The 26,486-nt window shown below is 44.0% G+C and overlaps 1 protein-coding gene across 1 annotated transcript in view; it reads right to left on the minus strand.

Annotated features, from left to right (window-relative positions):
• The window catches only part of C2CD4C (C2 calcium dependent domain containing 4C), a 121,506-nt gene extending 95,881 nt beyond the window's left edge, over positions 1–25,625 (minus strand). Inside the window, exon 1 of the mRNA XM_075314514.1 lies at positions 25,477–25,625. The gene's annotated coding sequence lies outside the window, so the exon portion shown is untranslated. The remainder of the gene's footprint in view (positions 1–25,476) is intronic.
• Positions 25,626–26,486: the final 861 nt, after the last annotated feature.

The following is a 26,486-nucleotide window of genomic DNA, read 5'->3' on the forward strand; positions in this document are numbered from 1 at the left end:
AAAATGTATAAATATGACAACCTTTATTCTAGTACAATACACAAGAAAACACACCGCAAATCTATTCTCCCCAATCTATTCTCATGTGCAGAACTAAGCTAAATGTGGGCTAGGAATACTGCACAGGGAATTTGATTACAGTACAAGCAATGTGCTGCACTGGTTATCAGAAAGAAAGTACACTACTGTATCCACAAATGCAAATTGATAGACATGATGTATAGTATATGTACTGTATATATACTGTATATGTATCTGTACTGTACAATGGTATACTATATGTAGAGAAAGTTACCTCCAGAGCAGGTCAGTGCGCGGTGAAAGGACAGAACCGGAAGTGTGCACGGTGAGTATTTGCTCTTATTGCAAATCATTGCTCTCAAAAAGTTACAAATTTGTAAAAAGCTTTGCTTGTCCACCATATATTACAACTTAAGCTTTTTCATTTTATATACTTGGTAAAAAAAAGATAATGAAAATTTATGAGTATTATGATTATGTTCTAGATAACAGATCTTCAATTCCTAGATAAGAGAGTGTTGGATGTTGTATAGATTTAACCCCTTAGGCTAAGGACACAGGAGTGTATGGCATCCGATGGGAGAGCATTCGATGCGTTATGCTAATGACCCCCGTCTTCTGCTCTGCTGTGAGTGTAAGCCAAGTGTCATTATAATGTGCTGCAATCCTGCGATTAATCTCCCCATCTCCTCTATTGTCAGCTAATGTGTATATCGCACTGCTCTTCGGTGTCATGCGAGTGCAGTCCGATGTTTCTCTCGCACCCATAGACTTGTATGGGTGCGAGTGAAAACGAATCAGGTTCCACCTGCAGCATGCTGTGATTGTTTTCTCGGTCCAATTAGGGCTGAGAAAAAAATTGTTCATGGGAGTAACATGGTTCCGGGTGGAATGCATTTTTTAATTGCATTCCACTCGCTCCGTTTTACACGCCATGTGTGCTTACCCTTAAGGACAGAGCCACTTTGTACGTTAATGACAAGCCTCATTTTCCAAACCTGACCAGTGTCACTTTATGTATTAATAACTCTGCAAGGCTTCAACATATCCCAGTGATTCTGAGATTGTTTTTTCATGATAAATTACACTTCATGTTAGTGATGAATTGTGGTTATGATTTGTGTTTATTTATGAAAATATCAAAAACTTGGAAAAAAAATTGAAAATTTCACAATTTTCAAACTTTGAATTTTTATGCATTTAACCACTTTACCACCCGATGATTTTCAGTTTTCTGTTTACTCCACCCCTTCTTCCAAGAGACATTTTTTTTTATTTTTCAGTCAAGTTAGCCATATGAGGGCTTGTATTATTGTGAGACGAGTTGTACCTTTGAATGACACCATTCATTCTGCCACATATTGTACTGGAAATTGGGTAAGAAATTCCACGTACGGTGAAATTGCAAAAAAAGTGCAATAGCGTTGTTTTTGTATTTTGCTTTATTTTATTTAGCATGTTCTCCCTTTATAGTAAAGTAGACCTGGTAATATGATTCCTCAGGTCGATACAAGTTTGTAGATACCAAACATGTCTAGGTTTACTTTTGTCGAAGTGGTGAAAACAAATTCAGAAATTTGTCAAAAAAAAAAATTGCAATTTTATCGTCATTTTCTGAGACCTGTAACTTTCTCGTTTTTTGGGATCTGGGGTTCAGTGATGGCTTATTTTTTGCGCCTTGAGCTGATATTTTTAATTATACCATTTTTGGTTAGATGCAATGTTTTGATCGCCTGTTATTGAATTTTAATGCAATGTTATGGTGACCAAAAAAAGTAACTCTGGCATTTCATTTTTATTATTGCTATGCCCTTTACTAATCAGATTAAGTGATTTTACTTTTTGATAGATCAAACATTTCTGAATATCGCATCACTCCAGGAACCGTCTTTATATTTAAAACTCATGGACTATGGGCCATGATGAAGACATTTAATACGTTGAAACGCGTTGTCTGAGGCTATCTAGCTTAAGTAAGACATCTTTCTGTCTGTCGGATACACGCATGATGGCTAATTTTAAATTTTGCAAAATAAAAGCTATGTTTTAAATATAAAGTTGGTTCCTGGAATGATACGCTGGATGAAAATCTTCTTTTGTTCCCTGATTTCTCCATGTGTGCTTCCACCCACTTTCTCCGTGTCGGATCATACAGAGCCTGCAGTGATCATACCAGACATGTGATTGTGGTAAGCTGGCAATCTACCTTTTTGTTTCGGATTTTAAGATGCACTTTTCCTCGCAAAAATTTGGAAGGAAAGTGAGGGGTGTGTCTTAAAATTCGAATGTAGCCTACCGGGCGGTGATAGAGAGTGGTAGCAGGAGGCAGGGGCAATGCTGTGGTGGCTGTGCAGGGTCTGCGGCGACTGTGAAGGGTCTGTGGAGGCCGTGCAGGGGCTGCGGCAGCTGTGCACAAGCTGCGGCGGCTGTGCATGGGCTGCGGTGGCTGTGTATGGGCTGTAGCGGCTGCGCACGGGCTGGGGAGGCTGTGCACAGACTTCGGCGGCTGTGCACAGACTGCGGCGGCTGTGTAGGGCCTATGGCAGTGAGGGCTTCAAATAACAGCACCCAGGGCCGGCGCATGCATGGTTGGAGCTCGCAGTTCATGGTCTCATCTGCACACACGCCACCACCAGTCTATTGAGCTCTCAGCAGCGGACTTAAGGAAAATGGCACTCGGAGGTGGCCCATGCGCAGATGAGATCTCGGCTTGTCATTGAGCCAAGAGCTCAGTCTGAGCATGCGCCAGCTCAAGGCATCATTTCTTCGAAGACCTCACCGCCCACAGCCTCAGATCATTCAGCGCCGCAGCAGCCCCAGCACCAGCACAGATGCCCTAGCACCAGCACAGCCACTCCAGCATAGCTTCCCCAGCACAGCTACCACTGCATCCTAGGCCGTAAAGGATTAAACCAGATAGTTATGTCACACAAAATAGTTATTTAAAGGGAATCTGTCACCAGATTTTTGCTCTCCCATTTGAGAGCAGCATAACGTAGAGACAGAGACCCTGATTCCAGCGATGCGTCACTTACTGAGCTTTTTGCTGTCATTTTGATAAAATCAATGTTTTCTCTGCTGCAGATCTAGCATTATACAGAATTCATGAATATGCTGGACTACCTGGCAGCAGGCCAAGTAGTCCTCTAATGATAATCTACTACTGATTAAACAGTTACATAGGTTGAAAAAAGACCTAGGTCCATCTAGTTCAACCTTCCTCCACCAATTATACATTTTGTCACTAAGTCATTTATAACCAACAATGTTGTGTGTACTGAGGAAATCATCCAGCCCTTGTTTAAAAGCTGTTAGGGCTCATGCGCACGTTGCGTAATTACATGCATTTACGCTGCGTATTGCACTGTAGTGTAAATGCATGCGTCCTGTGTCCCCAGCACAATCTATGAAGATTGTGCATGAGACGTGCGCATGATGCTTTATGAACGCAGCGATTTGGGTGCTAAAAGTTTGACCCAAATCCGTGCGCTCATAAAATGAGCATGTCAATTATTCCATGCACTATGGATGCAGATTCCACTCTGTCTATGGTGGGAGCAGCAGCCATAGCGCATGAAATCGGCATTTTTTAATAAAAATACTGTATTAATTTTGCAGTATTTCTGCAGCGATTTGATGCGCACATGTGCTTTCAAATCACTGCAGAATATTCAGCAGTTACATGCACATGAGCCCTTAAAATATCTGCCATTACTACCTCTTGTGGTAGGGCATTCCACAGTCTGACTGCTCTAACGGTAAAGAACCCTTTCCTATTTAGCTGCCGGAATCGCTTTTCTTCCATTCGCAGTGAGTGCCCCCTGGTCCTTAGTATTGTCTTTGGAAGAAATAAGTCATGTGCCAGTCCTTTATATTGACCACACATGTATTTATACATATAAATGAGATCTCCTCTGAGACGTCTATTTTCTAAACTAAACAAATCTAACTTTTTCAACCTCACATCATATGGTAGGCCTTCCATTCCTTGTAGTAGTCTAGTTAGTCGCCTTTGAACTGATTCTAACTTCTGAATGTCCTTTTTAAAATGTGGAGCCCAAAACTGGATCCCATATTCCAGATGTGGCCTTACAAGTGCCTAAAATTTTGTTTGCTTTTGCAGCTGCTGCTTGACATTGAGTGCTGCTGTACACTTACTTGTAACCAGAATCCTCAAGTCCTTCTCCTGTTCTGTAATCCCGAGTTTACTTCCATTTAATGTATACGCAGCTATAGGATTACTCCGTCCTAAGTGCATTACTTTACATTTATCAACAGTAAATCTCATTTGCCAAGCATCTGCCCATTCTGACATCTTATCCAGATCTTTTTGTAATATTGTACTATCCAGGTCAGTTTTTAATATCCTACATAGTTTGGTGTCATCAGCAAAGACTGACACTTTACCATCAACCCCATCCACAAGGTCATTAATAAAGAGATTAAAAAGAATCGGTCCTAGCACAGATCCCTGCGGCACCCCACTGCTGACTATAGCCCATTTAGAGAATGTACCATTTATGATTACTCTTTGTTTCCTATCTTTTAACCACTCTACTCTGACAGAATGCCTGTTTAACCTTGTCTATGCCTGGATCAAATAGGTCACCATACCTGGCACTCAAGAAAATCACTGTGTCCCTTCCAGGTGCGATTACAGCTCACCATAATTTTGTTGTTGAAGCTCCCTCCCTCTCACAGCCGTCTTAATACCCCAATTACCCTTGATTATGGCATCTAGAGCGTTAATCCGCCAGGGGTGGCGCGCACAATGGCCCTGGCTGTTACTTCAGGAGCTGAGAAAAGCTCCTGTGGAGATTGTGCGGGGAGGGTTGACATTTCTGCACCTTCCGGCCGATCATACTGTGATCGGTCAGTCAGATTGCCTTACCGTTTACAGTGATCAGAGAGCGAGGACCACTGAAATGGGTCCCCGCATCTCTGGCCAGTCAGTGACCACTGTGGGTATGGAGCTGTCACTGTATGTTTTCATATAGTGACAGTTTAAAGCCATGATGGATACAACAACATCATGATGTGGGAACTGACACCTCCTCATGACGTGCTACGTACCTCATTTGTTGTTAAGGGTTTAAAGTACCACGGCAGCATTTTGGGTTTTTTTTCATCACTGAAGTGGCGCTTTAAATGTAAGTCCCCTGCCATATACTCACCTTCCAGCGGATTTACTTTTTACCAATGCCACTCCAGTCCCGCAGCACAATCTTGTGATAATAACATCTGACTGGCTGCAAGTCAGAATTTATATCTCAAGGTCTCAGTGTGGCGCCCCTGAGGCTTCAGACATCACAAGTCACGGCACCTGATTTTAGGTGCTGTGCTCATCCTGAATTCCTAGGTGATCAGTGTCGGTTCTACACAACATCACATCTCAACACACGCCAGCTGTCGGGACACACCCCAGATGGGACAGGGTTTAAGGCAGGTACTCCATTGAAGCTGGGAAGCAGCAACCAGTATACTTGGTTATTAAGTTATTATGAGTCTTAAGTCACATTCACTGTCCTGTAGAGGTGGGGCCTGGCAGAGGGAGGAGTCAGTAGATAATGGGCAGAGCTAGTTTTGAAAAGTGGACAGTTGAGACTAGTCGAGTCAGGAGTCAAGTCCAGAGAGGGAGTCCAGTCAGTCGGTCTGAGGAGAAGTAGGGGGACAGCTGACAGTCCCCATTCAGTTCCAGTCAGAGCTCACTAGTGACTTTGGTGAAAAGAGGGGTGTGGTCGCTGGGGAGTAAAGTGTGATTACTCATAGGACCGAGCACCATCAGGGTGTAGAGCCCTAGATTAGGGGACGCTTCAGGCTCGCCTAATAAATCTACAGGGAGAGAAGATTGCACGTTTCTCGGCCCACCATTGTGTCTGAAGCACAGCCTGGGAATTGGTACAGAGGTACAGCCCATTGAAAGGTTCGCTCTGCCTGCGAACGGACCGGGACTTTTGGATACAAAAAAGTCAAGCAGGGGCCTTCGAAAGCTACAGGCTACGGGGACCCACTAGTAACAGAGAGGTGCATGGGAGAAGAATTCACCGGGTCAAAACCGGCACTGGGATCCGAGGAGTTCGGGATCGCCTGGAGCCCATCATGGTGGAAACCGGCACTCTGCGGGCATAACAAACAGTGAGTAAAGACATCTTGAACCGCAGCCTTTGTGTCGCCTACTTCTTTCTGTGCTCGGTCAGCCCTTCACCTCATCAACATCCAGCATTGACTTTATCCTAATGGTTGCCCCGGGGTACCCACTCCAACTGTGGGGAGCAAGAAACACCTCAGCTGCCACAACACCAGCCCTGGAGGTCCCATCCAGCAGCTGCGGCTCCATAGCCGCAAAATACCACAGGTGGCGTCACGAATATTATATAAACTTTATTACCATCTCCCCCATACTGCCACTTAAATTGACTCCGCCAGGGTCACGGAGTCGGGCCCCGCCACCGCTGACTACCCCGGACTAGTCCGGCCCGACACCGAGTCACCTAAGGCCCTGGGGCGGGCGAGTGCATCTCTAAAAAACAGAAGGAGGCTAGAACATGGCTGTCATAGAGATGCATTGAAGAGGGACATCCACCGCACTCCATTAAACACTGGACCGCACCGGCAGGTTACAAATCACCAAGATTGACTAGAGCGGTGGTGAGAGGTGAAGCCACCAGAAGTTGAATATCAGACAGTGGTCATGGGACTTAGATTTAACGCACCACTCCAGCAGTGCAATAAAAACATAACAGTGTTGCTTTAATCTGGTACTATAAAATTCACAGTATAGTGGGTTCTAAGTACAAGATTTACATCCTTATGCCTCAAGCCCATCAAGAATGAGATAAAGACACAGATGGTATTTGAGATTAGATGTCAGAACACTGAACAATTTTTTTCTATTTTACATATTTTATCACAAAGAGGCAAATTATAAATATATCATGGAAGAGCTGAACCTTTAACTGGTAGGTGAATATGCTTTAACTTTAGTTTTACTGTTTTCTTGAAACACGAAAAATAACTCTGTATATCAAAGCCGGATGAGCACCATACAGGAGAGGCTGTCTTAGGTTTGCCATACCTAATAGATAGATGTTGTTTAAATGCTTGATCAGATAACAGATCTCTCCCGCCTACCCCCATACACATGCACCCTCCAGGTGGGTAAGGCATGCATGAGTTCTCAGTACTATTAGGGTAAGTTCACACAATGCGTTTTTCGCGGCGTTTCTGCGCGTTTTTCGGGTGCGTTTTTGGCCTCAAAACTGCATGACTTTGCTTCCCCAGCAAAGTCTATGAGTTTTCATTTTTGCTGTCCGCACACAACTTTTTTTTTTAAGCTGCGTTTTTGAGCTTAAAAAAAAATGGACATGTCAATTCTTTCCTGCGTTTTTCTGCGTTTTCTCCCCATGCAATGCATTGGAAAAACGCAGAAAAACACAGCCAAAACGCACCAAATCGCGGTAAAAACGCATGCGTTTTTTGCTGCGTTTTTTTGCCGGGGGTGCGTTTTTGTGCGTTTTTACCGGCCAAAAACGCACAAAAATGCAGCGTCAATAAAACGCAGCATGTGCACATAGCCTTAGATACTCTGGTGGTGGCTTATTGCTGTAAGAAAAAAAATGATTGGACAGTTGAAAGCCAGTTGCCTGACCCTTATCTTCCCTAACATCTGGGAGAGTGGGGAGGTCACCATACACATTAGATGGTTAACTGGTCATGTAGAAATCTGTCTTTTTGACCCATATGCCTCTAGTTCACATGGCTAGCTGTTAGGGCTCACCTGTTGTCATGCCAGAGATTGTAGGAAGCAGGGACTAGTGTACACCTGAGCTGTCCCTCAATATATGGGTCCCTAAGCTATCCCTGTTCCCAGGAGTACATCTAAAAGCGAAGATGCTGGGGTCCCGTATTTTGTTATACTGCTAGATACAACTCATCTGTATGTTCCCCCTCCCCCCATGGGAGTGAAGGGGCAGAAGCGCAAGTGGAATGTACAGACAAAACAGGCAAGGAAACAAACATAAAATTTTCTGCAGTAGGAACTTTGCTGCTGCAATTGGAACAGACACCTCAGCTATACAGAGTTAAACTCCTTCAATGTGGTCAGTATAGGGATTAACTATATACAGCATGGAGTGGAGCCAGAGGTGGGTAGATATAGTGGAAGGGAAAGATAACAACAAGCTGCAGCTGAAGGCTGAGAATCCTCAGCAAGCAAGGAAAGGGTCCCTAACCCCTTCAGCATGATAACAGTCAGGAGGCCTACAATCGATAAAACAGAGATTTCCTGACCCCAGATCCCCCAGAGGTTGCATCAGGACGCGGCACACTCATGACACCTAAAGCGTTGTATTCACTAAGTCACAGGTCTGGATTAGGGATGATCGAATACCGCAAATATTCGGCAATGCCTATATTCGCCGAATAGGTCGCCGCTATTCGACTATTTGCAAATATTCAATGCGCAATGTAACTCTATGGGAAACCTGAATAGTTGCCGATTAGCAACTATTCGGGCTTCCCATAGACTTACATTGCGCATCGAATATTTGCATAGCGGCGACGTATTCGTCGGATATTCGGGAAGCCGAATATTGCCGAATATTTGTGATATTCAATCATCTCTAGTCTGTATGAACACATGAACTGAGGACAATAGCATAGCATGCTGGATTTTCCTGATGACAAGTGGAACATTAAGGTGGGCATTACACGCTGCGACATCGCTAGCAATTGCTAGCGATGTTTGAGCTCGATAGCACCCGCCCCCGTTGCACATGCGATATGTGGTGATTGCTGCCGTAGCGAACATTATCGCTACAGCAGCTTCTCACGCACATACCTGGTCGGCGACGTCACTAAGCGGCCAGCCAATAGAAGCGGAGAGGCGGAGATGAGTGGGACATAACATCCCGCCCACCTCCTTCCTTCCGCATTGTCAGTGGGGGCAGGTAAGGAGATGTTTGTCGTTCCTGCGGTGTCACACACAGCGATGTCTGGTGCTGCAGGAACGACAAACAACATCATACCGGCAGCAGCAGCGTTATTATGAAAAGGAGCGACGTGTCATCGATCAACGATTTTTGACGTTTTTGCGACCGGTGATAGTCGCTCCTAGGGTTTACACGCTGCGATGTCGGTAACGGCGCCGCATGTGCGACACTAACGTCGTGACCCCGACGATATATTGTTACCGATGTTGCAACGTGTAAAGCCCGCCTAAGAATATGGACAATGGGCTATGCTGAACAGCAAACAAACAAGAAGAGCAAGACACAATGGAAGCTACAGTGACAAGAGTGTAAAAAAAAATGAATACTCAGACACATGTTTAAGTGGGCCTTAAAAGATTTGTGTGATGATGTTACTGAATAACGACCGGTGGCTTGTGAATTCTGACATGTGGCACAGCAAAGAACAACACCCATATAGGAACGGAGTGGTGCCGAGGCCTTGAGAGCAGAGAGGTGTGTAACACCAGCTTTTGGGTTATGAAACCTGTAGGATGTACTAATATCACTAACCCACTACACTTTCCCAAAAAGCTGTTCATCTATTTCTCAAGGCCAAACAGCAAAACTTTATAAGGGTTGTCTCCCAACATTACCAGCATGTAGATTCAGGAAATAGAAAATTTGGGATTATTATGTTCTCTTTCATCCACCTACCTCTGTGGACTATCATTTTCTCTCGCACTCATCATGTCTGACAGTTATTACAAACCCAATTCCATCCTAACCGATGAGGCATCTTTAAAAGTTACTTGTCATTTAATTCATGTTGCCTGCAGCATAAATCAGATGACTGGTTCCCTTTAACAGTAGAAGCAGGCTAGCTACTAATCTTTATAGCACCTACTATGCTGCTACCCTAGAAGTTATCCCCAATGTCTGTTTACTTATTGTTTCTAAGTAGTAGCCTATTTTTTCTAAACCATACAAAAAGTAAACAAACGAACACAAAAAACAAAAAAAAGTCACAAAAAAATTGATTTTATAATTGCTTATCAAACATCTAATAGGCTGAGCTAAATATCTCAGTCATTAGAATCCAATATTGAGACGGTAATACTCTTCATCTTCAGGCCTACCATGAGTTAAAATATTTCATGCCCAATTCTGCAGAGAAAGCTCTGTGTAAACAGAGCACAAGAATAATCTTTTTATCTATTAATAAACTAGTGACTTCTTCATTCGAATCTAGGTTCTCACCTAACAATTAAAAGACGTAGCATTCATCCACAGATTTACTGTAATAAAAAAATTTAATTATTGCATACAAAAAGGATTTTCTTCCAGGATATAGATGCCATAGATGTGAAAGTCCAGCAGAAGAGACCCTAAATAATTGTGTGGATAAGCCAATGCTCTTCCCATTTCCACTACAGGACTGTCACCTCTATTGTTGAATCTCACCAGTGGCAGGATAGATTTCTCTTAAGCTCGCTTTACACGCTACTATATATCTTACGATGTGTTGGAGGGGTCACGTCGTAAGTGACGCACATCTGGCATCGTAAGTTACATTGTAGCATGTAACAGCTACGTGCGATTGCGGTAAAACGTTCATCGCATGCACATCGTTCATTTCCTAAAACTTGAACGTCAGGTTGTTCATCGTACCCGGGGTAGCACACATCGCAGTGTGTGACACCCCGTGAACGATGAACAGATCTTACCTGCGTCCTGCGGCTCCCGCCGGCAGTGCGGAAGGAAGGAGGTGAGCGGGATGTTTACGTCCCGCTCATCTCCGCCCCTCCGCTTCTATTGGCCGCCTGCAGCGTGACGTCGATGTCACGCCGAACGTCCCTCCCACTCCAGGAAGTGGACGTTCGCCGGCCACAGTGAGGTCATATGGACGGGTAAGTACGTGTGACGGAGGGTTATTAGTTTGTGCGACACATTCAACAAATTGAACGTGCCACACATACGATGGGGGCGGGTACGATCGCATACAATATCGTATGCTTAATTGCAAGGTGTAAAGCAGGCTTAAGACTCATAAATATCAGTGTGGAGAACATGTGTAATTGGCAGGGTTTTCTGGAAGGAAAGCCACATTTACATATAATATATATACCGCACATCTGCAGGTAGTTTATTACACTCCACATACACAGCTCTACCTATACTTAAATGCACAGTGCATCTATTCTATACATATCATATTCAGAAAAATCAGCCGATGTCCTGTCATATGTGCATGCTATTGCTACTGCAAGATATCTGAAGCTTACTGCATACTAGTATTAAAATAGCACCAAACATCTACTGTATCTAATTTTATACTAAGAAATGTAAGAAAAGCAAAACCTGCTGACAGCCGCCAAGGCTCCTTTTAGTCACAAGACGTAATATAAAAGGACAGTTTAGAGGGTTCATGTACACACAATAATAGACATTATAGAGGAAGACAATAATAAAGAATTCGAACAAGAGGATTGAGTGCAATGCTCAGAAGCTGGCAATCTGTGCGAAGGTAGTGGTGACACAAGAGCTTGTTTTCTATAGTCTGCCATGTATTAAGATATATAAGTAATCCATGTAAATCTGCATGAAACAGTCACTCGGCAGTGACCCTACCGATCCAGAGAAGTGGGAATGGAGCAGTGGTCAATCATGTGCACTGTAGCTTCACTCATGCTCAATGGGACCACCAGAAATAGCTGCGCACAGCGCTCGGCTGCCCACCAGCATTCCCATGAGAATGAATGGAGCAGAGGTGAGCATGATCAACCACTGCTCCATTCCCACCAGGCTCTTCAGAACCCTGGTTCTCAGGTTCACTAGGGGTCCCATCGGCCCTAGCAATCAGGAAATGCTATAGATAGGGGATAACTGCCAAACTTGATAGTACCCCTTTAACGCCTTCCTGGTCCGTTTTTTTGATTCATGCCTTTGATTAAACAAACATGACTAAAGGCATCCAGAAAACTTAATTCATCAACAGTTTTTTGCCAATTCTCTGGTGCAAAATATCTTCAAATGTTGAAAAATGTTACTTTTAGCATTTTACGCCAAACACCAAAATAGGCGGGCCAGAATATGGCTAACACACCCGTCTAATTCATCAATACTGATACTACTTTAGTACATAGCGCTTGCACTATGATGTTATATAGATCAGATTTGCTGACTTGCCTCTACTTACAAATCGTACTTTCCAACATTAAACGTACAGTAATGATCTACAGTTTGCAGCAAACAATGAATACAATGCAACATAGAAATCTGTCAAGTGTGCAGTGCTTGTACTATTGTGCTTCACCATCTCTCCGCGAACCTGAAATATACCGTCTGCTATATATACTGGATTTGTATAAGACGTAAATGATCTGGTATTTCTGTCCAGCACTTTATTGTACGCATTACTATATACACAATCTAAACTTAAGAAAAACTAATGACAGTGGCTACAAGTGCAACATGCATATATTGCGTTTTTTTCCGCATATTGGGGTGCAGTTTGGGTCACTAAACTGCATGCATTTCCTTCCCCAACAAAGTGTATGAGATTTCAATTTTGCTGTGCACACGTTGCAGCTGTTTTTAGCTGCATCTTTGTGGTGACCGCAAAAATGCAGCATGTCAATTCTTTTGCCGTTTTGTCCCTGCGTTTCTCACTAGTGATGGGAGGACTTGCAGATCAATTCCCCGTCAACTCAGGGTCAGCGGGGAATTATTCCCTGGTATGTGGCCGAATGCCAGTTTGCATATAATCTATGGGGATCAGAATCCGGCACAAAGGGGTAGGAGCAAGCGCTTCATACTTACTGAGTTACCGGAGCGGCTGTACGCTCCCGCGGCTGCTCATTCACTTCCGGGGCCGCTCATTCACTTCATTGCATATGTACTGCCTCCCTCACCAACCAACGTCTGTGATTGGTTGCAGTCAGACGTGCCCCCATGCTGAGTGACATTGTGTCTGACACTTGTAATCACAGATGCCGGTGGGCGGGTTTATCATACAGTAAAATATATAAATACATTTAAAATAGGGTCCCCCCATATTATTATACCCAGCACAAATAAAGCTTTGGCAACAGGTGGCTGCCCCCAACTGTACACTTATCTTGGCTGTGTATCAAAATAGGAGGAACTGCATGAGGCTCTTTTTTTTTTTTTTTTTTAAATAAATATATACAGTACAGATTAAAAGTTTGGACACACCTTCTCATCTCTAGAACAACTAATAAGAGGAGACTTTGTGCAGCAGGCCTTCATGGTAAAATAGCTGCTAGGAAACCACTGCTAAGGACAGGCAACAAGCAGAAGAGACTTGTTTGGCCTAAAGAACACAAGGAATGGACATTAGACCAGTGGAAATCTGTGCTTTGGTCTGATGAGTCCAAATTTGAGATCTTTGGATCCAACCACCGTGTTTTTGTAGAAAAGGTGAACGGATGGACTCTACATGCCTGGTTCCCACCGTGAAGCATGGAGGAGGAGGTGTGACAGTGTGGGGGTGCTTTGCTGGTGACAATGTTGGGGATTTATTCAAAATTGAAGGCATACTAAACCAGCATGCTTACCACAGCATCTTGCAACGGCATGCTATTCCATCTGGTTTGCGTTTAGTTGGACCATCATTTATTTCTTAACAGGACAATGACCCCAAACATACCTCCAGGCTGTGTAAGGGCTATTTGACTAAGAAGGAGAGTGATGGGATGCTACGCCAGATGACCTGGCCTCCACAGTCACTAGACCTGAACCCAATCGAGATGGTTTGGGGTGAGCTGGACCGCAGAGTGAAGACAAAAGGGTCAACAAGTGCTAAGCATTTCTGGGAACTCCTTCAAGACTGTTGGAAAACCATTTCCGGTGACTACGTCTTGAAGCTCATCAAGAGAATGCCAAGAGTGTTCAAAGCAGTAATCAAAGGAAAAGGTGGCTACTTGGAAGAACCTAGAATATAAGACATATTTTCAGTTCTTTCACACTTTAAGCATTTAGTTCCACATGTTTTCATTCATAGTTTTGATCTCTTCAATGTGAAACTACAATTTTTAGAGTCATGAAAATAAAGAAAACCCTTTGAATGAGACGGTGTGTCCAAACTTCCTTTTGGTCTGTACTGTATATATTTATTTCTTTAAATAAACAACTTTAAAAAACTGGCATGCGGTTCCCCCAATTTTGATAATCAGAAAAAGGCTGGTTATTTTCAGGCTGGTATTCTCAGAATGGGGAGACCCATGCTTATTGGGCTCCCCCCAGCCTAAAAATAGCAGCCTGCAGATGCAACAATGCCGGCACTTTACCGGGCTCTTATCGATTGCCCTGGTGGGGTGGTAATAAGGGTAATAAGGGGTTAAGGGCAGCTCAAAGCTGCCACTAAGCCCTAGATTAGTAATGGGAGGCGTCTATAAGACCCCCATTACTAATCTGTAAGTAAAAATAAATTAACACAAACACCCAAAAAATCCTTTATTTCAAATAAAATACATAAAACACCCTCTTTCACCCATTTATTAACCCCAAAACACCCATGTCTGATGTAATCTACACGAAGTCTCACGATGATTCCAGCACTGCTACATCTGAATTCTGCACAACACCGAACACCGCACAATCAGCAGTGATGTCACTTAGGTTAGCCACGGCCACAGCTGGAGGTTCCCATGGCCCTCTACCTGTGACCACAGGTAACCTGACCTCAGAGGATTTCAATGAGCTCAGGTGAGATCACTAAAGTCACCTGAGATCAAGTTACCTGTGTTCACAAGTGGAGGACCGTGGGAACCTCCAACTGTGGCTGCGGCTAACTTGAGTGACATCACTGCTGATCGCTGCTCAATCTCATTACACAGCGGACAGTCATGTGCAATCATTGCGCACTGTGAGTTTATATGTAGCGGAGCTGAAATCATCGTGGGACCTCATGTGGATTACATCGACAGACATGGGTGTTTGGGGGGTTAATAAAGGGGTGAAAGAGGGGTTTTTTTGTATTTTATTTCAAATAAAGAATTTCTTGGGTGTTTGTGTTTATTCTTTTCACTTACAGATTAGTAATTGGGGGTCTCAAAGACACCTCCCATTACTAATTTAGGGCTTAGTGGCAGCTATGAGCTGACATTAACCCCTTATTATCCCGATTGCCACCTCATCAGGACAATTAGGAAGAGTCAGATAAAGTGCTGGAATTGTCCCATCTAATAGATGTGGCAATACTGGGTGGCTGGAGGCTGCTATTTTTAGGCTGGAGAGAGCCCAATAAGCATGGGTCTCTCCAGCCTGAGTATACCAGCCGCCAGCTCTTGGGCTTTATCTTTGCTGGATATCAAAATTGGGGGAAGGCCGCATGCCGTTTTTTAAAATTATTATTTTATTTTTTTTTAAAAAGAGCCGCATGTGGTTCCTCCTATTTGGATGCATAGCCAAGACAAGCACACGGCCTGGGGCTGCAGCCTGTAGGCGTATGGTTTATCTGTGCTGGGTATCATTATATGGGGGACCCTACTTCAATTTTTTTGTTATTCATTTTTTTTTACTGTACTCTATAGATCCACAGATCAGGTCTGTGATTAGAAGTGTCAGACACACTGTCACACAGTGTGGGGAGCATACAACTGCAACCAATCACAGACGCTGGTGGGCGGTGGAAGCAGTGAATATTAAATAAAGGTAATGAGCGGCCCCGGAACTAAATAAGCAGTTACAACCGCGCCGGTGACTCAGTAAGTATAGCGTGTTCACTTTTTTATTTTTTTATTTTTTTTATTTCCCAAGTGCCAGATCCGGATTCCCTGAGAATTCTGGACCAAGCACTCAGGTGCCTTTACAGTTTGATTCACCCATCACCATTTTTTCACCCATTGAATAAAAAAATTAGCATTTTCAAAAACGCATTGTCAAAAACGAATGGAAAACGCATGTGTTTTTGATGCGTTTTTGTAACCAAAGGCAGCATTTTTTCTGACAATAGGGTGCAGTTTTGTGGTGAACACAAAACTGCAGCGTGCGAACTTAAAGGGGTTATCCGGCTTCTTTTGACTTTTTTTCATTATTACACTATTGGGCTACATTGGGGCAGGTAAGTAGATAGAGACCACTTACCTGCCCCGCTGTCATCCCCTCTCCCCCGGCTCAGAGTGGTCATGTGACCGCTCCTGCCGCGATTTTGCGGCTTCCGGTCATTTCATGTCTACATGGGCAGGGCCATGTTGACATGCAAATCTGGAACAGCATGTCGCCTCCCTGCTGGGCTGTACAGTGCGTGGAGTAACCGCCCCCGTTCCCTGCACCCTCCCACACATTCCCCTGCACCCCGTACTCTGCCCACAACCTCCCACACACTCCGTAGTCTCCCTCCCCCGCCTCCTGTGCCCAGCTACGTGCGCCCTGAATTCCAGCCGATTCAGTGTCCAGTTCAATAAGGCAAGGAACACTTGCTGTCAGATACACTGTCAGCGCTGTGTCCCCAGCGCTTTATCATGTTAACTGCCTGACGCCCTGGGAACTGCCCCCCCCCGTGCGCGCTGTCAGTGTCATCATGGGTCATCTGTGTATGTGCATCAGTCTGTGTCCCGCGCCAGCCCCGCGGATGCCCGCACTTCTCACGTCGCGGGGCTGGCAGGGAGCGGGACACTGACTGCTAAAGGTGGTATCACACACAGCGACAACGACGTCGCTGCTACGTCACCATTTTCTGTGACGTTGCAGCGACGTCCCATCGCTGTCGCTGTGTGTGACATCAACGAGCTGGCCCCTGCTGTGAGGTTGCCGCTCATTGCTGAATGTCCAGCTTCATTTTTTGGTCGTCGCTCTCCCGCTGTGACGCACAGATCGCTGTGTGTGACAGCGAGAGAGCGACGAAATGAAGCGAGCAGGGAGCAGGAGCCGGCAGCTGCGGTAAGCTGTAACCAAGGTAAACATCGGGTAACCAAGGTGGTTACCCGATATTTACCTTCGTTACCAGCCTCCGCCGCTCTCACGCTGCCAGCGCCGGCTCCGGCTGTCTGCACATGTAGCTGCAGTACACATCGTGTAATTAACCCGATGTGTACTGTAGCTAGGAGAGCAATGAGCCAGCGCTAAGCAGTGTGCGCGGCTCCCTGCTCTCTGCACTGTGACATGTAGCTGCAGTACACATCGGGTTAATTAACCCGATGTGTACTGTAGCTAGGAGAGCAGGGAGCCAGCGCTAAGCAGTGTGCGCGGCTCCCTGCTCTCTGCACATGTAGCTGCAGGTTAGATTAGATGAGATAATTACCTGCTGTGACGATCTCCTGCCTCCTGACGTCACCGCGGTCACTGCCTTCTCTGCCCGTCTCGCGGGCAGCCCGAGACTGTCACTAGCAGTGACGTCACGGGCTCTCGCGATACTGCATAGAACGCGGTGGGCATAGAAGTCAGTGACAGCGCTGACGTCAGGAGAGCAGGAGATCGTTACTGCAGGTAATGATCTCATCTAACCTCCTGATGGCAGCGCTCGGCATCCCCTGCAGTGACCTGGGCTGACCTATTGATGTTAGCTCAGGTCACTGCACGGCTCTCCCAGCCAATGGGGAACATTTTGTTCTTCATTGACTGGGCGTCTCATTGACTATGGTATGGATCGCCGTGCGACCCCCTTATTGGATTACGCCGGACCCGGATTGGATTGTTCTTGTCAATAAATTGTTGAAAGAGGGAATGTGGGGAGTGTTTTTTCAAATAAAACTTTTTTTGTTGTCTATTTTTTATTTCTTACTGACTGGGTTGGTGATGTCGGGTATCTGATAGACGCCTGACCTCACCAACCCCAGGGCTTGATGCCAGGTGACATTACACATCTGGCATCAACCCCATATATTACCCCGTTTGCCAACGCACCAGGGCGCGGGATGAGCTGGGGCGAAGCACCAGGATTGGCGCATCTAATGGATGCGCCACTTCTGGGGCAGCTGTAGCCTGCTATTTTTAGGCTGGGGAGTGTCCAATAACGGTGGACCTCCCTAGTCTGAGAATACCAGACCACAGCTGTCCGCTTTACCTTGGCTGGTGATGCAATTTGGGGGGGACCCCACGTTTTTTGTTTTAAATTATTTATTTAATTTTAAATAGCGTGGGGTGCCCTCTGTTTTGGATTACCAGCCAAGGTGAAGCTGCTAGCTGTGGTCTGCAGCCGTCTGCTTTACCCTAGCTGGCTACAAAAGATAGGGGGGACCTCACGTCGTTTTTTTTTTTAATTATTTATTTATTTATTGGCTAAATACAAGGCTAAGCACCCTTTAGTGCCACATGAAAGGCACTAAAGGGTGCCAGCTTAGACTATGCGAGGGGGGGGTAGGACATTATATTGGTCTTTCTCATCTATTATCTATCCCTCTATCTATCCCTTGATTCATTCATCCATCCCTCTATTTATCCCTCTAGCTATCTGTCTCTATCTATCCCTCTATCTATCTAGCTGCTTCCGTTTTTTTGCAGTATGAAAAAAATAGGAAGGTACGCAGATGACACACGGACCATATACAGAACGGAACGGATGCCACACAGTAGCTGCTTCCAGGTCGGCTGTGTCGCGCATCATGAATATGCGCGACAATAATGAGCCGGCTCAGAAGCAGCAGGGAGAACGGGCTGCAGAGGACATCGCTGGACGCCGGGTGAGTTAAAATGTTTTTATTTTAAAAGCACGTTTTTTTCTGGCACGTGTTTCACGGACCACACCACTGCGTGGTCCGTGGAACATCAGTGATGCCAGAAAAAAAAGGACATGTCTCAGTGCGGCAATCACGCACACGCGGGTACGCTGCACGGAGACACGTGCAGTGAAAAATCACTTACGTGTGAACAGACCCATTCATTATAATGGGTCTGCGTATGTCAGTGATTCCGGTACGTTTAAAAAAAAGCACAAACGTACCAGAATCACTGACGTGTGAAAGGGGCCTTACACAGTATTCATTTATCTATAAGGGGTGAGGAACATGTAACAACTCTTTCTGTTACCATTGTGGATGGGATGTGAGCTGATTGCTGTGTCACAGATGAGAGAAGCTGGATCTCTGCTCTGTCACATGCTGAGAGGTCAGGTGCCGGGCAGAATACTGACAGCGATTCAATGTGCAGAGGGAGGGCAGGGGGCGTTTCTGGACACTGAGGCCGGGCAGGGGGCGTTTCTGGACACTGAGGCCGGGCAGGGGGCGTTTCTGGACACTGAGGCCGGGCAGGGGGCGTTTCTGGACACTGAGGCCGGGCAGGGGGCGTTTCTGGACACTGAGGCCGGGCAGGGGGCGTTTCTGGACACTGAGGCTGGGTGGTGCCAGCTCTGACTGAGGTTTGGCAACCAAGAATACAGGAAATTGTCATGTTTGTTGGAGCTGAATGTAAACAAGGTGCTGCAGAGAATAAAGGGTGAATTCAAGAGGAACAAAAGTTAGAAAACTAAAAATAACAATGTAGGGGTGATTTATATGACAATACAGCACAGATTAGCTTACAATTTTTTTTGGAGTGTATGTCGGATAACTCCTTTAACCTAAAGCTCTGGTCACACCAGTATTTTGGCAGTTTCTACACTCCCCTTGTCGGTTCCTTTTCTAGTAACAGACAAATGGAATTAATGTAAAAAACAGATCCAATGCATGAGTGATGCAGAGGGACCATATTGATTGTTATAGGGTCTTTCTGTGTGGGTTAAGCTCTACATTATGTGCTTTTATTTTCATTCTAAATCAGACAGATAGTGGAACCCAGAAGCACCCCATAATAAGCAAAAGGCCATTCTGCTTCAATTTACACTAGTTATGCAATGGATCCTTTTTTACATTAGTTTATCTTCTAATTAACGCTAGAACTACTGAGGTAGTCATTTTGACTACTTTGCACTATGTATTTCTATATAGGTGTCACGAGTCCAGTAGTTCTAGTGTTAAAAATGCAACAGACAAATAGTGACATTAGTGTGAACAAAGCCTTAGAGGGACTGTTAAGAAAAGCCGCTAATATTACTAACATATAATTATGTTAATGTAGGTTGTCATTACTAAAGGCATGGAAGATAAAATTACAGCCTTTTACATGGGATGATTCTCATGTAAAGTATTATCTAATATTAACAAATTATCGAGAAAATGTTAAAGTAAAAACAAAGGGCCCGATTAATGAAGGTGTTTGCGTCAGAATTCAGCTGTAAAAGATTGCACAACAAAAATTTAGCAAGTTTTGTCAGCGCCCAAATTCATTAGCTTACACCAGAAATGTCACCGACTAAAGTATTATTTTTGGTGCGGTACCTCTTAATGAAATATGCTCATCCTATTCCTGCATGCCCATTATTAAGCCTGGCGTGCAAAACACCAGTCATAATAAATTGGGGCCCAAGAGTCCTTAGTGGTTGACAACTATATATGGCTAAAAAAAATTGATGACAAAATCGTGTAAAGGTTGGCAATTATTTTCGGTGTAAACACATGCTACAAATGCATGATCATCAGGAATGGGCTTGTATACAGTTAATTACATTTTTTCTGTTGGCCTAAAAATGGCTTTATAGTCCCTCGTGTACACAGGTATCTGCCACTCATTAGTGACCGAGACTGAAGGAACAGAGTAAAAAATGAGCAATGTCAGAAACGATCAAGGTTTCAGAACCTTATTGTTACACATGAAAGTATGTCTCTTTAATATTAACAACTCGCTCTATCATCAATGATACAAATTTATCCTCACGCATATATTGACCTTAGCAATCTTGATACCAGACATTCTTTTCTGGAATACAAAAGTGATCACACAGAAGAACCCTACAGTCAGCTTCTCTCCAACCTGAAACCACTGACAACAGTAAATAACATCCACCTGCAGTGCAAATGTAGATAAGATAGACTTTAGGATCAGTGTCCCTTTAAAGTAAATATGGTATAGTTTTGTTTTTGCCATCTTCTTCTGCTGCTGTACCTCTTGAAATTTGAACTTGTTGAGGTATCTTGTATTAATGGTTAAAGGGTTATCCATATTGTAAAACATGCCATAGAAGAATTTGCACTTGAGTTTTTGAGCACCCATTCCAATTCCCAGTGTTTCAATAATTCTGGAAGAGGTTCTCTTTTTTCAGGTTCCTCCATTGCAAAGTTCTTCTCCTCGGTAATAAAGTGTGCCCAAGTGCAATCAGCTGGGCGTCTACTACAGAACATCTCTGTTGACATATGAATTTTCTCATCTACGACATTGGCCAAACAAAACACAGCAACTGTGGAGTTCTCATCATGCTCACGTGAGACAAATCTCATCTCATGAGAACAATTTGGGTCAGGCTGCAGCTGGGACTTAAACTTGGGGAGTTTGCTTTTCCCCACTATAATATGACTGTGTTTGATTAGATTGTGTCATACTGTAGAGGAGGAAAACGGAACACCCACAGAGTACAAGCCTAGATGTATACACCCATTTTATTGAAGGTAAAATTAGCATATTGATTTGGTGATAAGTTTAGCATGGGAGGGTACCGAAAAAAAATAAGAAAAACTGTTGCAGAAACAGTGGAGTAGTGCAAAATAGAGGTGCTCATTAAAATGGATTGTTTGTCTCTATATGGCTTGTTTTTATGTGGAAGTCACAGCTGGTATTAGTTGACAAGTTGTATTCAAGGAGTCTGACTGAAGTTTGTTCCTGGAATAGCTTTTATATTTATGAGCATTAAAAGTTTATTTTTACATATTTGGACATTATCCCCTATCTGTAGAATGGATGACAACTTGCTGATTGGTGGGAATTCAACCACAAGAGTAGAACTTTGCAGAGCCCCATCAGCTTGGTGCAGTGGCTGAGCATGTGGACCACCTCTCCATTTATGATCTATGAGACTTCTGGAAAAAAGCTGAGTGATCTACTCTGTTATCTCCAGCAGTCTCTTCTAAAGAAGGGAATAACTATTCAAGAGAAAATACTGTTCCATTTGGTTAACTTAAGATCAAACATGACTAAACCCCAACTTAATTCGGAGTCCATTTGACTTCTTTCCTGACAGATAATGTCGGGGAGAAGACAGATCCAGCCGTTGGAATGTCAATGGCCAATCCTTTTGTATTAGCAAGGAGATCAGCAACAAGCTAACGAGTCTTGCAATGGCTCTCTCATGGAACACATTGAGAAGTCACCTGAGATCATCAGCTGACAGTTAACTAATAGGTATGACCAGCTTCAGTAATAAACCTGTGACCAACTCTTGCCCATTAAAAATCTCTGCTCATACATACCTAATTATAGAGCATGGGAAATTGTACTAATTGTAATATGACTCAAAAACTGTCAGATTTAGTACATACTAAAGAAAATTTGCTCCTTAAAGGGGTTGTTCAGGATTTTCACAAAAGTCTGCAGCCACTTATATGATTGCAGACCCATGAACCCTCGCATCGCGCACAGCACGCCCTATGAGGATTCAGTGACGGCAATGTGACTGAGCAGTCTTGTGACCACGAGTATATGACATGCATACTCCTGAACACATTTTCACTACACATGCATCACATCTCTCAAAATTAATAAATTGTGTGAAGCCATGCACATGTAGGCGGAATGTGGCCTGGAGTATGCATATCACATTCTCGCAGTCACATTGCTGCCTTTTCTCGCCACAAGCACTAGAGAATTCTCAGAGTGCATGATTTGAGGATTAACAAGTCTGTAGTCACATAGAGTGACTGCAGACTTTTGTGAAAAACCTTGGCAACCGCATTGAAGCCTCCTTGACAAGGTCCCATGCTTTTGGGTGGTCATTTAAACCGGCAAAAGCTGTTGGCCGAATGTTGATTTGGTCAACAGTTACCTCTACCCAAAACAACTGAATGTTTTGTTCATGTGTTCTCATTGAGGGGAGTGGAAAAAGCAGCAGATAGACAAGTCTGTGAGCAGGTGAGGTCTATGACCTGAAACTGCCCAATCTTTATCTTCTCCGATATGTTGGTTCTGATGACTAATGTTAAGTGTATGGGGGCTATAGTCTACATCACCGCACATAAAGTAGAAATATGATGATAGATAAATGTAAGTTTCTAAGTTGCTGATGACCTGGGGCATATCTATAGGGGCTGCAGAGGTAGAATCACAGCCTAAGGTTGCCCTTGGGCTATGATATCTTAGAATGCCCAAGATTCCTTTACCATAGAAGAGAATGAGACATTGTTTCAGATTTCACATTTAGGCCCAGGAGCTTCAAGTTAACCCTCTGATGATAAACAGTGCCAGTTCTTATGTTATGTAATATGGCCATATAGGAACGTTAGCTGTAATGTGCTTGTATCAAGCATATACAGGTGTTTCAATAACAGTCTTTTAATATTCTAAAGATAAGGACTCTTTTTAGTACCAGATGTAGCTCTTCAACGCTTTTCTGACCCTCCCGTACTTTTCTCATCTTCACGGTATGACATTCATTTTCTTTTTACGCATTGGAGTAAACATAGAGTTAAAAAGCCTAAACAGGAAAATGTCTGCATAATTTCATTGCTTTTAGGTTTTCGATCACCATCTTTTCTTTATGTCTTTATAACTGTGCAATCAGGGAAATTTTAGGTATTTTGAATCCAAATTGGTTAACATTTTTACAGATCTTCTTTTGTTATATTGTCTATTATGTTTTACGCCTAATTATTATTTTAAAGATGTTTTACCCATCATCTGAAAATAATCCAAAGCATTCAGATTACAATCTGTAAATTGGATAGGAAGTATTACACTGACCACACACATAGTAATGTAGTAAACTATAAAGATGATTTTAGTGCTTATTAGGTCTCTGGAAATAAACCAATAAAAAATATGCTTTTTTTAACACTAGTCCATGAAACAATCCTTATTGTAGCAATATATCATTTCATGTCATCCCTGTGGCTCCTGTAATTGGGGAGAGTCATTAGGTCTATGGGCAGCTGGACTGCAATACAACGGCAATGCAGCCAAGTGGCCATAAACAAGGCTTGGTCATAGTCCTTTTAATAGAAATAATAGATAAGTAGCCCAAGCTGGCTCTGGTGAATGGCACCATCTCCCCTCAGCCCCCACCTGTCCGCCATATCAGCAGTGTACGGTGCCCACCTGCCATTCACAGGCCACAAGACCGGCCATTAGGGAGGGCTAATGATGGCTTGTCAACCCAAGCTCACTAATACACAATGGACAACTTTAATCAATGTTGCTCCAGCATTTTCTCCTCGGCTGCTGTCAATGATGTGATTATAGATGGAGCAGAACTGTGTTTTTCTGTTAACTCTTTCAGTCTGCGCATTGTAATAACCCTCATAGTCTTACACCTACAATTATTAAAAAAAATGCTAATGAGCAGAAATAATATAATAATACTTCATAGAAGGACCTGTGAACAAATCCATGACATGCATACAAATTGATCATTATGGCTTTATGTGGGAAACTAAGAGTAAATGGACTGTAAGGAATTAGCAGATCTACCTGCAGTCCTATGTAAATCCACAGGTAAGACAATATTACTATGACGAGTTGTGCCACATAACAAACTCAGATCTGCTTCACTGTAAACAGTCATATCATAGAGCAAATACAATGTAGCAGAGCTGCAGCGTGATATACAACAATAGGCAAATGGATGAAGATGATAGAAACTAAGAGTAAATGGACTGCAGTCCTATGTAAATCCACAGGTAGCACAGTAATACTGTGATGAGATGTGCCAAATAACAAACTCATATCTGCTTCACTGTGGTCATAGCATAGAGCAAATAGCATGTAGCAGAGCTTCACCATGATATACAACAATAGGCAAATGGATGAAGATGATAGAAACTAAGAATAAATGGACTGCAGTCCTATGTAAATCCACAGGAAACACAATATTAGAACGATGAGTTGTGCCAAATAACAATCTCAGATCCGCTTCATTGTGAAGTCATAGCATAGAGCAAATACAATGTAGCAGAGCTGCAGCGCGATATACAACAATAGGCAAATGGATGAAGATGATAGAAACTAAGAATAAATGGACTGCAGTCCTATGTAAATCCACAGGTAGCACAGTAATACTGTGATGAGTTGTGCCAAATAACAAACTCATATCTGCTTCACTGTGGTCATAGCATAGAGCAAATAGCATGTAGCAGAGCTTCACCATGATATACAATAGGCAAATGGATGAAGATGATAGAAACTAAGAGTAAATGGACTGCAGTCCTATGTAAATCCACAGGAAACACAATATTAGAACGATGAGTTGTGCCAAATAACAAACTCAGATCCGCTTCATTGTGAAGTCATAGCATAGAGCAAATAGCATGTAGCAGAGCTGCAGCGCGATATACAACAATAGGCAAATGGATGAAGATAGAAGGTGACTGCTGCATAATGAGATTATGTCACACTGTTCCCAGTGGGTCAGTTATACAGGGTGAAGCCCCAGCTGCCAGGTAAAGTGTGGGATATTGGGAAGCCATGATAGAGGCCACGGATTCAGGACTGTGATGAATCAGGAGCGGGTGTCGGGGTCTGCACCCACCTGTAGCGCTGGTCTGCAGGGTGCCAGGGTGCCGAGCTGCCACTGCTATGCTGCTGGCTATGTCTGGCAGCCACTTCTCTAGGTCAGAGTCCTGCTTGGCATCTGTAGGCAGCAGGGTTCTGTTTGTGTCTGCCCAAGTGGCCGGGACTCTGCTGTGTTATATACACAGCTCGCAGCCCTGCCAGCCAACCATATGGATCCCTCTCCTCCCACACCTCCCAGCTCTGGGAGGCTCCACAGCCAGCCTCACCTAGCCTCTCCTGGGGAGAGTGCCCACAGTGTGCCACAGTACGGTCTGACTATAGAACACAGTGTAGGCTGGATGCACAGTACATGTATACACAGGTTCCATTGTGTGCTGGAAAGAAGGGAACGAGCAGTAATATTACGATTTACAGCTCCAGTTTCGTTATTGCTTGGCACTTTGTATCAGGTGCATAAGGAACAGCCATGGACTATGTCTTCACCTGCTAATCATAACTGGTCATGATGAAGATGGTGATCTACAGGCAGGATCTTATAGAGAAGGGACCAGATCACCTTAGGCTGTGAGCTCCTGTGGGCAGGGTCCAGTCTGTGCCTTGGATTGTTCATGATTATAACATTAGTCCTTATTGTGTGTACCCCTTTTCATATGTAAAGCACCATGGAATAAGTGGCAGAAATATATTACATAATAGCATTTTATCTATCTATCTATATATATTATACATATACATATATATATATATATATATATATATATATGTCGCGGGCGGAGGAGGGGACGCTGCGCTCTCCTACTGCTCGGGTCCGGCCGCTGCGGCTGCCGCTGCTCGGTGGTGGCTCAAGCGGTGGTCCGGATCCCGGGGACTCGAGCGGCGTTCCTCGCCCGTGAGTGAAAAGGGAGATTGATTGGATTGTGGGGATTTGGTTAATGTCTGTGACGCCACCCACGGTTGTGGTGATATTGGTGACACCACCGCTGCTCTGGACGGGGATCCCAGGAGCGGTGACAGGGAGCAGCTTTG

This window comes from Anomaloglossus baeobatrachus, chromosome 1, assembly GCF_048569485.1.
Source record: "Anomaloglossus baeobatrachus isolate aAnoBae1 chromosome 1, aAnoBae1.hap1, whole genome shotgun sequence".
NCBI classification, from domain to species: Eukaryota; Metazoa; Chordata; class Amphibia; order Anura; family Aromobatidae; genus Anomaloglossus; species Anomaloglossus baeobatrachus.